At 44.3% G+C, this 15,829-nt stretch overlaps 1 protein-coding gene across 13 annotated transcripts in view; it reads left to right on the top strand.

The window, feature by feature from the left end:
* SAMD4A (sterile alpha motif domain containing 4A) overlaps positions 1 to 15,829 on the top strand; it is a 227,117-nt gene that overhangs the window by 119,622 nt on the left and 91,666 nt on the right. The gene's annotated exons all lie outside the window — the stretch shown is intronic.

The raw sequence follows: 15,829 nt of genomic DNA on the forward strand, positions 1-15,829 counted from the left end.
CAGAATTCCATGATTTTCAGGCAGATCGAGGTATGCATCCGAAGGGTAACATCTGGAGAAAAAGGAAGTGGTGTCAGATCAGCTTCAGTTTCCTGAGGAAGAAAAGAGGGAATTGGGATGTTAAATTATCTACCAGTCAGGAGAGGTTACTTGCTAAACTATCTCTGGCCTGGACTTGACATCAGAAAGTGATGCTCCTGTGAAGCTCATACAGAGGTCCTATGTAGTCTCAGGGAGATCTTTCTAAGCGACAGTGAAAGCTTTCTTGTACTCTGGCTTCCTGGGGGATAGGGTGGTGAGTCCAGCTTTCTCAGCACAAATCCCTCATGTCTGCCTAGAAAGAAGGGATGCCTTTAGAGGACCTGAGCCCTGTCTCCATGCAGGTTATTCTGAATGTGGGTGAGGGAGTGGGTGAGGACGGGGAGTGCTGGGTTGGGAAGTTTCAGGAGTGAATATCAGCTGAGGTGGGGATGCCCTGGCTCCCAACACAATTAGCTTCATTCTGCTACAGTTGGGGGTTTTCTTATCATTAGTCGGGAAGGCCTAGCCAGAGAATTCCAGTATTCCAGAGCAAGTTTAATTGTGGGTGATTTCATCCTGCCCTTTTTATGTCGCAGCCAGGGGCTTGCGTCATATAACAGTGAATTCAGGGAGATTTTTATTTGCATGTGAATCATAGCTTTTCCAGCTGAATGTCACTTACTTGGAATTTTTGTCTGATTTTGTTTTTGTTTTTGTCTCTTGGTGTTTTTCCATCGGGCTCTTTGGCTAACCAGAAAAAAAAAAAAAATAGAGGAAGGGCTCAATCTGACTGAAACAGGGTTTGAGTTGGCAACTCAAAAGGAGAGTATTATGAATGTGAAAAAAAGAAAACGGATGCTTTATTTTGCTTTGAGGGAGGGACCGAAGCCAAGTCAAATTGAGAGCTCTAATTTGGGAATAGTGTTATTACAGGTCACTGGGAGTTGGTTACGCGCTAAATTGGGAGGCCAGTCACATGAGGAGGCAGCAGAGGCAGATCACATTGGGGACAGTTGGGGCCCTTGTACAATGAAATTTCGTTTTATTTACTACACAGTTGAAATGCACTTATGTCATTTTGAGAAACCAAGTCACCTTATTGGCTGGGAGTTGCTCCCTGCCCTGGCCCATCAGTTGTTTGATAAATAAGCCAGTTCTTCCAATCTTTGTGCTTTCCGGGGCTTGATTTTGGCAGTGGGATCTGTGCAGTGATTCATGGAGCTGACCCTGTGATAGGGGTTATACATCTGCCCTTCACCTGACTGACTCCAAGGGGCTTGATCTCTTCTCCTCCAAAGGCTCTACCCATTTTAGACCTCAAGGTCAAGACATCCAGAAAACTTCTAACATTATATAAAGAAGTGATGACCTTTGTTTTTTAGATTATCTTCCATTTTCTCAGCACTGTTCCTCTTAATGTCATCTTGCAAAATAAGAAAGACAAAAGATGGATCCTGCCCCTCCATGGGCAGTTATGAACCAAGTATTTCTTCTTACCTCAAAACTGCAGACTTTGGATGTTCTTGGCATCTTGGGGAGGACCAGGAAGGGTAGTGTGTGGTCAGCTGCTGATTTTCCTTGAAGAATCAAAGTTGGCATTCTCAATGTCCACAGCCCTGATTAGTTAGCTGTGTTTGAAATAAAAACAAACAAAAAAAGGCAGCCAAAAAACAATATCTAGAATTCAGTTAATTCATTCCCACTGCAAACAAGTTGTGCTCATGCTCCTAAATGGGGTATGTTACTAAGCCGGTGACACAGAGCATCTGGGCCGGCGATGCTTGTGATCGAGGTTAGGAATAGAAGGTGTGTGGAAACTTTCTATAAAAGGCAGCCAGGTCCCCTGGACAAGGGGTCAGGAAGCTCCAGCACTGTTCACGGTGGCACCAGGGCATTACTGCGTGATTTGGGGCAAGTGTCTCTGTGCCTTGGTGTCCCCTAAGTGCCGTATTGATTTGGGGGAACGGGAGGGTAAGGGCCTCAAGAAATGTTTGAGATGTAAGATGTTAAATGTTTGAGATGTGACATGTAAGATAACTGGAGGGAGCGTGATGTCACAGGAGCTCAAATCAGGGCCACGTGTCCCTGAATGGGGCTGGGCTGCTGTCCCTTCTCAGGCATCACCCTCTGTGGCTGATGCCTCTGACATCATAATACCCAGCCAGACACTCAATAATGATGAGCTGTGCCCAGTGGACACCTGAGGAGGGAAGAAAAGGAGAAGGACAAAGTGGAGAGGGAGGAGATGGAGCAATCTCTTATGTGATCATTCCATCAACTCACAGATTTTTCACCTAACACCTGGTTCAACTGTAATGTGCTGAGCTCCATATAACCTGGACAGCAGCTGTGCCCTCACCCCTAAACTCAGCAAAATATTATGGTCCTCTAATCAAGAGAATTTTGCTCCTGTTACTGCATGTCTTGTGGGTTCATCGTCAGACCAGTGAGTTGATACCAAACTTCACCAAACGGTTCTCCGGAGCAACCGTTTAGAGGTAACGTACTGGCTCTCACGCCCAGGCTTCTCTGGGCTTCTGCAGACTCATCTCAACTCTCCTCCTTGGAGCAGCACATAACTGGGGATTGTGTGGGGGTGGTTTGTGAGGGTGTGAGCCTGTGGTAAAGATGCTTTAAAACTGAAATTCTCACCTTCGTTTGATTCATGAGCCAGCACAGGCTTGGCCAGACTTTGTTTATTCTTATGGCACTCTTCAAACCCAAACGGGCCAAATCGTGGCTTCCCTGTCTATCCTTAGATGCAGCGATTGCTGCTTTTAACTGGGTAGGTTGCTATGAATAGAAAACTTGAGAGATCAGCCCTGTCTTAGAAATATTATGACATTTTGCTTATTTATTGTTGACTTAAAAAAAAATCCAACAACTTCCTCTAAAAATAGGTCCTTGCCACTCTTTCAACTGCTTCCTCCTAGCCTTTCTCCTGGTAAGAAATCATGGTTCCCACCTGGTTTCACATCAGCCTTACTCGATCCTCCAAATGCTATGAATTGGAGGCCATGATTTTCTTGGGTTCTCAAATGTGAACCTGGATCAAAATCATCAGGGGGCTGGTTAAACACAGTTTTTGATTCAGTAGATCTATAGAGAGGGTCCCAGAAGTTGTAATTCTTTTTTTTTTTTTTTTTTTGAGGCGGAGTTTTGCTCCTGTTTTCCAGGCTAGAGTTCAATGGCACGATCTTGGCTCACTGCAACCTCCTTCTCCCGAGTTCAAGCGATTCTTCTGCCTCAGCTTCCCGAGTAGCTGGGATTAAAGGCGCCCGCCACCGCGCCTGGCTAATTTTTGTATTTTTAGTAGAGACAGGGTTTCACCGCGTTGGCCAGGCTGGTCTCAAACTCCTGACCTACAGGTGATCCACCCACCTCAGCCTCCCAAAGTGCTGGGATTACAGGCATGAGCCACCGCGCCCGGCCCAGAGGTTGTATTTCTAACAATTTTCCAGGCATGCCCCTCCTCCACACTTTGTGAACCAGTGCCTTAGGGCTTTGGGTCTCCTCCTGTCCCCATCCTGTAGGAGAGAGCCCCATGGAGCGTGATCCTGGTCCCTTAGATTGATGGTGAGCAGCTAACAACCACATAGTACTCACTATGGGCCAGATGATGGTCCCATGCTTTACAAAGATTAAGTAACTCAAACATCACCAATCTTAGGAGGTAGCCCATTTTCCAGATGGAGGAACTGAAGCACAGAGTGGTTAAGTGAATTGCCCAAGTTCACACAGCTCATTCAATGGAAGCTCAGACAACATGGCTAGCATCTGTGCTCTCATTCCCCACGCCATATTATCATTCTGTTTTCCCCAAGTCACTTAGAGCACCTGATACTCCTACAGTTCTTAGGAGTGAATACCTTAGAAAGGAGCCGCCAAGACAACTGAACCCATCTTAGGCGCTAACAACCAGCATCTTGGGCTCCGAGTGTCCGGGTGACTTGACTACCCTACCTGTGTCTGTAACTGAGTAGAGGCAAGAGGAGGGGGCTCTTAGCAGAAATACATTGGACATGTGACCTGGTGAAGGCCAAGGGAGGGGTGTTGATGTGAAGACGCTGGGGACATCATCTGTGAAGACAGGCCAGCCCTCCCCTTCTGCTGGAGCCTCAGTGTCCCCTCACCATTCTGCGCTGGTCCAGAGATTTCCTGCTGTTGATACTTATCAGAGACACAAAGCTGAGGAGGAACAGATGTGCCATGTCATCAGCCATAATAGAAAAAGTGCATGTATCTTTTTTGGACCAGGTTGGTCTAGCAAGGCTGTGTGATCAGCACTAACCTGGGTGAGGGAGTAGGAGACACAGAAGTGGATGGACTGTCCCCACCCACAAGGGAGGGGTGAAGGGGGGGGGGGTGTCGTACAGATGTGCAAGTCACTGAGCTCAATTGTGGTAGAGAAAAGGCAATGAGGGCCCAAATGGGTAAATGGCATTTGGGGAGAGAGGTGGATTCTTAAACTACATCACAGATGACGATAGGAGCAGGAGGGGGAGGGTTCAGATGTGTCCAAGACATATCTACAGCAGACAGTATTTAATGATAAATAATAGTGATCTCTTTTGAGATTCAAACAGCCAGAGGTTAAGTCTCCACTGGTATAGTGACAATAGACTAAGCTTTTTTTTTTTTTCTGCCAAATAATGTGTTGAGTCCTGGCTGGAGGGCCTAGGAGTACTTTAGAAGATGGATTCTACTCCTTACAGTGTTGCCTGTTGGTTCTAGAAATGGAGCCCTTCTCCAAGTATTTCTCTACCCCATTGGTCTGATTCTCTCCAAGTTATTTGTGTTACAGACATTTCTATGGGTACAAAACTTTCCCTATGGCTATCTCTGATACCACAAATGTCATTGAAAAGGACAGATCCTAGCACTAGGCCATATACATTGATAGGAACCAAAGATAGATATCTGATGGATTAATAAATACAACCACTTCCAAAGGTGATGGTATGAAGCTAGATTCAAACAACACAGTAGGCCCGTGCTGTCACTCCCAGCTCAGAACCATTGTGGCTAGAAGTTAGCTTTGTCTTTCTCCTCACTGGGCCATGTGTCTCAGACCCTGGGGTAGAGTTGAGGGAGGGCAGACAATGGTTAGTTTCCAAACTCCCTGGACATAGGGGCCCCTTGCTGCCTCCTGCCTTCCTCCATAGAGTTTAGAAGGTTTGTTTCCAGGAAGGAGCTCCTTCCTGCCAGATTTGTCCTCTCTCCAGCTTCTCAGCAGTGCGGGGTGCTTACAACACAGCCCACAGGCCTGCCTGCACTGGGCTGTGTGGGTCTGTAGACAAGGTTCTCAACTCTGCCTCTGCGTCTGCTCCTCTCCGTCCTACTGGGCCTTTCTGCTGCCCCTTACCTTTCCCTGCCTGAGCCCTCTCGCTGTTTTTGTGCCTGCCTTTGTTGTAGAATTCTAGATGGCGGCATGCTTGCAACTTGGGAAGGATGAGGCCCTTGTCTGGAGACATTATCCCTATGAGCTCTGAGGTCTTGTCTCCTTCTGTAGCATCCCCACCAATGTGGCCAAAGCCAAGGGCCCTCATCTGATCAGTCCTCCTGATTCTGGTCCAGCCACTGAGCCCTGGGTCTACTCAATTTCATGGCAGGATGCCCAGAAGGAGGGAAATGGCCTCAGCTATTCTCATTCCTATTTAGAGAACTGCATTCTTCACCATCATCCTTCCTACCTTTTCTTCTTACCCACTGCCCAAGGACTTCAGCAATGAAAAAGTAGCTTCCCTTCTCAAAAAAAAAAAAAAAAATCTGAAAAATCTTATTCTGATTGCATCAATAGACCTACTAACCTGAAAAGTAGTTTGGTGCACAAGTAACAGGTGAAAATCAGCTGCCTTTTACTGCTTACTGTTGCAGAAATTCCCAGCATTGGCTGGCCGCTGGAGGGGAAGCAGGAAGGGAGGTGTGCCTCTAGCTCCCTCTACAGGGCTGTGCCCCAGGAGGACAGGAGAGCCAGGCTGAATATGTTCCAGGGTCACCCAACTCTGTCCTTGTACAGTTAGTCAGGCCTTTCTTTCCAAAAAGAGTATCAGTTAATTTGTGACTATGGACTCGAATATCCTGCCTCCACAAAATTGTTCATTCTCTCCCGCATTGGATGACTTGTACTTGTAAGTATTTCATATTTCATACCTAAATGAGTGATACATACATTTTACTATCAACATTGCTAACATGCATATTTTGGGAATATCTACATGCTGTTCCTTGGTGACAATATTTACATGGTTACACACCACACCACAGGGTTCTTACATTCACACTTACACTTTGGATCCCATCTCTTGAGTTGGGAAATTTTGTCTATAAGTTGTTGAGCAACTTCCTCGTTATTTTAGAAAGCTTGGGACCCAGTGACTTCACAGTTCACAGTCATGTAAAGATATAGAATGGCTCCCTGGTGTCAGGGGTGGGATGTGTGCACTCCAGCCCTTCCCAGACTTCCTGAGGTGTATAAACCTGTTGTGTGGCATGGCTGTTGTTCCTTTTGCTCCACTGAATTAAGCATGAACTATTCTTTTGTGATTCAATCTGTTTATACTCCTCCCAAGATACTCCTCTGTTGATTCTCTGGACATTGCCAAGGATGCTGGCCTTGGAGTTCTTTGTAAAATATTATTGCAGTTAGGTTACGTGGACAATGCCGTGCTCCTTTTGGGACTCTCATGTCTAGAGCCTCTTGTGCAACAAGGCCTAAATCTAAGTGTAGAAGCAGAAAGCACACTTTTCTCCTTTGCAAGGTCAGCATGAGGATTGCTAATTCATTATTTTAAGGTACTGTTGGAGTGTCACTCTGTGGTGTGTGGGGTTTTGGCAGTGGTGGTCTGGAGTGTGAGGGCGGTGCTGAAGATTAGAGAGTGGGAAAGCTTCCTGTGTTTAGAATACTTCCAGCCTCTCCTCTGAGGGGTTTTTGGTGTAAAAAACTAGTCGAGTGTGGTTTACAAGAATGTGTCTTGTGTTTGTCGAGTGAGGTAACATTTTTTTCATCTCTAATTTATATAACTCTTAGGAGACCCATTCCTATGAGGCCTTATTGAAACAATCACTTAGTGCCCCCCCACAAAAAAATCAGACATATAACAGTCTTAACCCTGTTGACATTGTTTTTCTTTCCTTCTTCAACAGATGTTTGCAAGAGTTGTATTAAATATATTTCATTCTGCTGTCTCAGCCTCTCAAATCCTTTTCATGAAGATTACTTTAATGGGTGTCAGTTACAATCACAAAAAGCACCCATTTTGCTTTTGTTTTCTAGCAAAAAACAATGGGGAAACTTTCCATCTTAAACAGAATATTGAAAAGGGGGAGGTAGTAAAGATTTTGAAAATTGAACTAATCATTTTATTTTCCTCTTTTCCATGTTCCTGTTTTTATTTGATGTTAAAGCTAAAAATAATCAGAATACAACAAAGTTGAATGAGAAAGGGGCAACTGAACAGTTTGTGTGTGACAGTTGGTACCTACTATTGTTTATAGGTCGTCTATTCTATCTTAAGCCTTCCATTTAAAGGAAACTTCTAGGAAATACCTAACATTTTGAAGAAATCCAAACGACTATTAAAACACTATCAAACAAAAGGCCATAATTAGCTGGGCGCAGTGCCTCATGCCTGTAATCCTAGTACTTTGGGAGGCTGAGGCAGGAGGATCATTTGAAACTAACCTGAGCAACAAAGCAAGACTCCATCTCTACAAAAAATACAAAAATTAGCCAGATGTGGTAGTAGACGCCTGTAGTCCGAGCTACTTAGGATGTTGAGGTGGGAGGAAGGCTTGAAGCTAAGAGGTTGAGGTTGCAGTGAGCTGTGATTGTGCCACTGCTCTCTAGCCTGGGCAACAGAGCAAGACCCTGTCTCAAAAAAAAAAACTGTAATTAATAAGGAACTATTAATGCATGAAAAAATGGAGACACCCTCATTACCCTCATGGAGCTTGCATTCTAATGGAGAGGGGCCAGAAATAAGCATACTGTACAGCAGGTCACATGGTGGTAAGCGCTATGGAAAAAACAAAGCATGACCTGGGAATAAGGGAGTGTAAGGTGAGAGAGTGGGGTGGGCAATTTAAAATAGTGTAGACAGATAAGGTCTCATTAGGAAGGTGACATTTGAGCAAAGACAGAGCTGAGAGAGGCTAAACATGGGTGTGGGGGAAAAGTGTTCCAGGCAGAGGAAGCAGCAAGTGTGAAGGTTCTGAGGCAGGCATGCGGCTGATATGTTGAAGGAACATCACAGCAGCCAGGATGGACTGAAACAGGAGAGGGTCAGTAGTAAGGGTGGAGGCTAGATCATAGAGGGACTAACAGGCCATCATAAGGACTTTGGCTTTTACTCTGAGATGGGAAGCCATTGACATGTTTGATCAGGGGAGTGACATGACTTACCTTCTAGTTTTAAAAGATCCTTCTTTTAGAAATGATTGTTATGGTTGATAAGAGACTACTGGAGAGGGTGGGGATATGCAGAAACATGGTGAGAGGTAGTCACATTCCAGATGTATTTTGAAGATTCAGCCCATAGGATTTATGGAGAGGTTAGATGCAGGATATGAGAGAAGGGAGTCAAGGATACTCCAAGGTTTTGACCCGAGCAATTGGAAAGATGGAAAGCCATCTGCTGAGATAGGAAAGAAGAGCAAAGAAGCAGATGTGGTGAGAGTGAGAGCAAGAGTTGGGTTGTGGACATGTTGACTTTGAGATCATCTGAGTGAGCATGGAGAGGGTGCAGTTGGAGTGTGAATCTGGGGCTCAGGGGAGAAACCTGGGTTGGAAATACAAACGTGGAGTTGTCTGCATACTCATGGGCTAGAGGTCAGAACCGAGGCAGGTGGCTGGGGGAGCTGGCCTGGTTTTTGTGCCCTCTGGGAATGGCCAGCCTCAGACCTCCTGACTGGTCATGGCCAGGAGGTCAGAAATCTGAAGGTGAATCCTAACCCTAACTTGAGTCCTTGGCTGAGATCTCAGGACTAGTTCCCAGCTGGCCTGGGTCCTCAAGGAGTAAAGGAGCAGTCCTGGAGCACCCAGCTGTGCCAGTACCTGGGGAAAAAGTAACTACAGATGGAAAGTCTCCATGGAAGAGATGACCAGATCTCTACTCTGGAGAGGTAAAGTGCTCATTGGAAGTATCTGCTAGGGCAAGAGGTACCTGGTTCTTGCCTTTTGAGGATGGTCAGATGCCTTTGAATGACCAGCACCTGATGACCTTCCTGCTGTCAGAAAAGACTGGAATGCTCATAATGGTCTATACAGTCCACTACATAGATGCCTGCCCTTTCTAGTGAATCCAAGGGACAGTAGCATTTTGAAGTGATTTTTACCAAGTAACCAAAAGCTCTCTGTATTCGTTAACTATTGCTGTGTAACAAACTACCCTAAAACTTAATGACTTAACATAACAACAAGTTATCTCAGTTTTCTGAGGGTCAGCAATTTAGAACAGCCTGGCTGGGAAGCTCTGCAAGGTCTCCAACAAAGCTGTAGTCAAGAAATAAACTAGACCTGGAGGAGCCACTTCCAAGCTCACTCACATGGCTGGCAAGTTGATTCTGGCTGTTGGCAGGAGGCCTGAACTCCTCCCCATACAGGTCTCTCCCTGGGATGCCTGAGCATCTTCATAATTGGTGTGACTGGCTTCCCCCAGAACAAGTGAACCAAGACAGCAAGGTAGAAGCTGCAATGCTTTTTATGACCTAAGGTCAGAACGCCTCCACTGCACACTCTTGGTCACATAGACCAGCTCTCATTCAGTGTGGGAGAAAAGCACATAGGTGAATACCAGTAGTCTAGGATCAATGGAGGCCACCCTGGAAGCCCTCAATCACCTTCCTTGAAAATAGGGGGAGGGTTAGGGCAGGGCACGGTGGCTCACGCCTGTAATCCCAGCACTTTGGGAGGCCAAGGCAGGTGGATCATGAGGTCAGGAGTTCAAGACCAGCCTGGCCAACATGGTGAAACCCCATCTCTACTAAAAATACAAAAATTAGCCGGGCGTGGTGGCGCATGCCTGTAATCCCAGCTACTTGGGAGGCTGAATCAGGAGAATCGCTTGAACCCAGGAGGCGGAGGTTACAGTGAGCCAAGACCATGCCACTGCGCTCCAGCCTGGTGACAGAGTGAGACTCCGTCTCAAAAAAAAAAAAAAAAAAAGAAAAGAAAAGAAAAAGAAAATAGGGGGAGGGTTTATATCTTTTCAATCCTTTGTACCTTTTCAAAACACCACTTGCAGCTGTAAGGGCTCATAACTCCAGACGGGGTTCCGCATCACAACTGGTCTAATCCATACCACTAGCAGGGCTCCCACCAAATTATGGGGATTCTTCTCTGGTCACCTCTAGCTCAAGAGGGTACCTTGGGAGACAAACTCAAGTGCAGGTGCCAACACAAGAATCCCACCATTTGCCATGTTGGTATTTTTGCCCTGATTTTTCAGGTGCCCTGGGCTGAAAAATATCTCTACAAATAAATACATGGTGTGTGTGGTTATCCACTTTTGAGTTGTGCAGAGTTGCACTATATTTAGAAGCCTTTAGTACATGATGTGTCTAGGATTGACTTTGTAACATTCTTCCAAGGAGCCTTTGACCATGTAAAACCCACCAATATTCCTGCCTTTTAGCACATTTATTTCACCAGTACTTCTTCTGTGTGTGCATTTAATTCCTAGCCATTTCTTGCATGAGCAAATTGCCTAAATGCGCTTGTGAGAAACCCTTTTATGGCAAACGTTATTAAACTGAAAACAAGGGTATAATAAAATAGCAATTTAAGGGTAATTTACTAACAACTAGAGCCCTTAAGCATTGACATACCATTGTGTAGCAATAATACCAGACTTGGTATTTAAACACACTCTTTGTCACTCCAAAAATCATTGGGACAGTTTCCTAATCCTCATGGTCTTTAATTATAGCTCTTCTAATTTTTTTTACTACTCCTATGTCACTGGTTTATAAATTATAAATCATTAACTTTTATCCACATTAAACATCCATGTAATAAAACTGTTACATCTCTGCTCCTTATACAGAGAAATAACAAAATATTCAGAAAACATAGTAGAGGTGAGCTGACATCATCAAACCTTGAAGTTCTTGCACTTAAGTTTTCCACTGTGTCCTGAATCAGGTGATATTGGGGTGAGTAATGGTAGAGACTGGATCTCAGAAGTGATCAATTAATTGAAAATTCTGAGGATTCCTGCATCTTCCCCAGGGAGGAGAATTTGTCAAATACAAATCTCAGCAAAGATTCTTTGCTCTCTGGAAGATAGTGTGGATGCCACAAAGGCCAGTGGGCAGTTGGACAGGACCTAGCCAGTGTGACCAAGTCCCTGCATGTAGGGTCTGGCTTCCGTTTGAAGGTAGAGATGTTCACGCTTGTCAGCACCCTGGGGATACTCTCCTGAAAGACTGGCTCATGCTAACTAGAAAGCAGGGAGGTAGACACTGCAATGCTGGCTGGTTAATTTGCCACGAGGAGCCATCATCAGAGAGACCAGACGTACTCCAAGTCCATATAATCAGCACACATTGTCCTTGTCGGCAGGCCTCCACAGGAAGCCAAATCATAATCAGAAATTATGTATTAAGTTGCCCTGAAAAATCATTATCACAGATTTTGGAAATACCTCAAGTCTCTATGATCAGTTCATTCTCTCCCTGAGGGTAGCTGGGGAGCTAAATCGTGGTCCAAAGGTTGTTTTGTGAGTGGATAATCAGGACGGGGGCACTGAGGAAGGGAAATGTTTAGTGGCAACAGGAACTTCATGGGTCCATGCCAGAATGGGAATGGCTTTGCCAGAAAGACTGATGTATTCAAAACCAAGTGGCTAAAACTTCCTTTTACCTAGAGGGACAGTTGGATAGTGTATTAATTAACTTAGCAGCTTAAAACAATAAACATGTTACACCGTTTCTGTGGGTCAGAAATATGAGAGATTCTGGCTTAGGATTCCTCAAAATGGTATGTGGGCTGCAGTTGTCCAAAGGCTTATCTGGGCTAGGAGATCTGCTTCCAAGATGGTTCCCTCATGTGGCTGGCAACTTGGTGCTAGGTATTGGCATGAGGCCTCGGTTCCTCACTACAAGGACCTCCCCATTGGGTTGCTTGCATGATGTCACAACATGGCAGCCGGCTTTCCCCAGAGTGAGTACTCGGAGACAGCAAGGGGAGGCCATAATGCCTTTTATAACCTAATCCATAAAGTCACATACCGCCATTTCCCCTACATTCTATTTACTGAAAGTGACTCACTGAATCCAACCTGCACTCAGAAGGAAGGGAATTAGGCTCCACCTTTCAAAGAGGTGTGTCAAATAAATAGTTAACATATTTTAAACCACAATAGGTGTAACTTACATTGTCTCTGTAACTCCTTTTTATTATACTTCTGTTGCTCACCAACTGTGATTATCCATGTACTCTATTAATACATTTATATAATGTTTATAACTATTACATATTTGTATGCATTTATATGTAATTCTATATCATATAACTATAGAACATCTAATTATTTTATAAATATCAATATATTTGGCTTATGGCCACGCTGTTGTAGCAGGACAGCCATTATGTATCTAATATCAAATTTGCCTACCTCCATTCTGCCACTTCACTAGCAGGGGGCCGGGGGCAAGTAACTTGGCCCATTTGTGCCCCTGTGCCTTCATCTGTAAAAGAAGGCTAGTAATAGGACCTACGTCATAAGCTTCTTGGGAGGATTAAGTGAGTAATTAAATGCACAGGGCTTAGAAGAGTGCCTGGCACTTCGAAAACATTCAATACTGTTGGCTCTCAGCAGTGGCAGCTGGAGTAGTAGCAGAAATAGTTTGATCCAGTAGGTGTAGTTAGCCCTCAGAGAGCAATCTGATTTCTATGTTCCCAGTGGTAGTAAACAAAAGCAATACTTGTCTTCCTGGTCCCACCACCCAAGCCCTGTCCTGAGGATAAAGGGACCGGGGCCAGCGGCCTCTCGTTTTCCTTCCTCTTTGCTGTGCTTGTTCCTCCTCTGAATCCCAGGTTAATCCACGGCAGAGAGCGGTTACATGGAGATAACATGTTTCGTTTGTACTATGACTCCTATTTATGTTTTGTTTTTGTTGCTGATTTTTTTTTTTAGGTTGACCTTTTGTGGAAGGGTAGACTATCCAATCAGGGAAATGACCTAGCAGAAAGCTAGGGAGTTCCTCAGCCTCATGAATTTTTTATTAGAAGTCATTCCTAATTTTTATCTTTAAATGTACATTTTCAAGGATGTACACTAGCCGCCTCTGATTACAGTAGGCTTACAACATAACCCCTTTTGCTTCTTGGCCCCTTTTGCTTCTTTTCAGTGCCTCTTGGGCTTAATGAATAGATTTTATCTTCATGCTAAGCACATTCATCATTTAAAACATGCCTGGTATTTGCCGAAGATGAATTGAGGAGAAAGTTAGAATTGGAATTCTCTTTGCCTCTCAGCGCTACTTTAAAAGGGAGGCTATACCTAGTGGAATGTGTGAGAGTTGTCTTGTGTCAGGTGGCAATTAGCTAAATATAGAGTCAGGGAGCTGGGAGGGACTTGCTGAGGTCATCTGTGCCCTCCTGCCTGCCTTCCCCATCTGAATGTCTCCAGCCCTGTGCTCAGCAGCTCAGTAGTCACCAGCTACATAAGGCTTCTAAGCTCTTCAGCTGTGGCTGATCCAAGTTGAGATGTACTGTCCATGATAAAATACATTGGCATTTTAAGACTTTTAAAAGATTTTTAAGACTTAATTCAAAAAAAGGAAAAATGGCTCATTAATGATAATTGATAATGAAGTGATAATTTGATTATTTAAATAAAATATATCATTAAAATGTACATTACCTGTTTATTTTGTCTCTAATATGGCTACTAGAAAGTTTAGAATACCATATGTGGCTTATATTTTATTACTGTTGGACAGTGCTCCTCAAGATCGTCTCACTCTGTTATTCAGACCCCAGGGCAGAGATTCTAAAGCCTTCCTTGGTGATTCTGAGTCTTTCATTATTCTGGCAATTCTGTTCTTCTCCACGTTCTATCTTAATCTCTCCTGCTTCAGTTTGGAGACTTCTACTTCAGGTAGTTGACTCTTTGGCATCTCCTTATGAAATCCCACTTGAAGTGAGTCAAGCATCTCTTCATATTGTTGTAAGCACAGTAAACCCATTTTCTTTTCACCTTTTGACTTTGTACCTCCTTGATCATTTTTAATGACTTCTCTTGGGTCATCTCTGGTTTCTCTATATTTTGTTTTTTAAAACTTGGCATCCCGAACCACCCACATTGCTCTAACATGAGTCCAGCTATGCAGAGACAAGCTGAAGGAATTACCTCCATCATCAAGTACTTGACCAGCCCTTTTGCTACTTTACGTTATTTAATCCCACAGCACATGGAGGGGCAGATGCTATTTGGGGCTCAGAGAAGGTGTTTGGGGCTCAGAGAAGTTAAGTAACTTACCAAGGTTCTACCACAAATTAAATGGCGTGTCTGGGATTTGTGTCCAGCTTTGCCTGACTCCAAAGCTCGTGCTCTTTCATTATATACCATGCCTCTTTTTTTGCTGGTATTTTTCTTGAAATATTCTTTCCCATAGTCTTGAGAAGCATTGCAGCACAGGCTGATGCATTTGTAGCTTATGGTCAACAGTGATAACTGGGCTTGTTTTGTTATGTTTGCACCTAGCTAGAATTGCTAAGCCCTTCTGCTAAATTCCAGAAACCCCTTCCAACCTTCTAGATATGGCATAAAAACCAGCAGGACTGTCCAGCCCTAGCCCTTGTAGGGTCATCAGTGGGCCAGTGTTGAGATGTCCAGGTGTCAGGAATGACTTCCCTGAAAATGAGCTTTCTTTCCTCTGGCCCAGAGCCTGTGAATAACTGTCAATCCCAAGACAGGCTATTTCTCAAAGGCTAATCAAGGCAAAGTGCATTATTCATGTTTTGAGTGAGAGGGGACGGAAAGGATCCTTCTGAGTGTGTTAAAAACAGATCTTCCCAGAGCTTGAAACTTGAGGACATTATGCTCAGTGAAGTAAGGCAGTCACAAAAGGACAAACACTGTATGATTCTACTTCTCTGTGGTACCTAGAGTAGTTAGAGTTTCAGTTTGAGAAGATGAAAGGGTTCTAGAGATAGATGGTAGTGATAGTTGCACACCACTGTGAAACGGTGAATTTTTTTTTTTTTTTTTTTTTTGAGACCAGGTCTCCTCTGTCACCCAAGCCCGAGGGTACAGTGGTGCAATCACAGCTCACTGCAGCCTCGACCTCTGAAGCTCAAGCAATCCTCCCACCTCAGCGTCTGGAGTAGCTGGATCTACAGGCATATACCATCACACATGGCTATTTCTTTTTTAATTATCTGTAGAGATGAGATCTCATTATGTTGCCTAAGTTGATCTCTAACTCCTGGGCTCAAGCCATCCTCTTGGCTCAGCCTCCCAAAGTGCTGGGATTATAGGCGTAAGCCACCACCCCCAGCCTGTGAATGTTCCTAATGCCACTGAACATCCACTTAAATATGATTAAAATGATCAATGTTATGTGTATTTTACCACAATAAAAACAAGCTGATCTCTACATAAAGCAAAACAGCAATTAGAGGTGTCTCAGGAGCCAAGTCTTGGGTCCATTGCATATTCTAGCTTTGAGCTCATAGTCATTCTGAGTTAGCTTCTCATGAGAAAGGTGCAGTCTTACTGCACAGAGATGAGGGGAGCTCTTTTTTTCCCTGACAAATTTCTCCATCTAGGAAGTTTTTCCAATTTCACACAAATGCCTT

The sequence above is a fragment of the Pan paniscus genome, chromosome 15, assembly GCF_029289425.2.
Source record: "Pan paniscus chromosome 15, NHGRI_mPanPan1-v2.0_pri, whole genome shotgun sequence".
Taxonomy (NCBI): domain Eukaryota; kingdom Metazoa; phylum Chordata; class Mammalia; order Primates; family Hominidae; genus Pan; species Pan paniscus.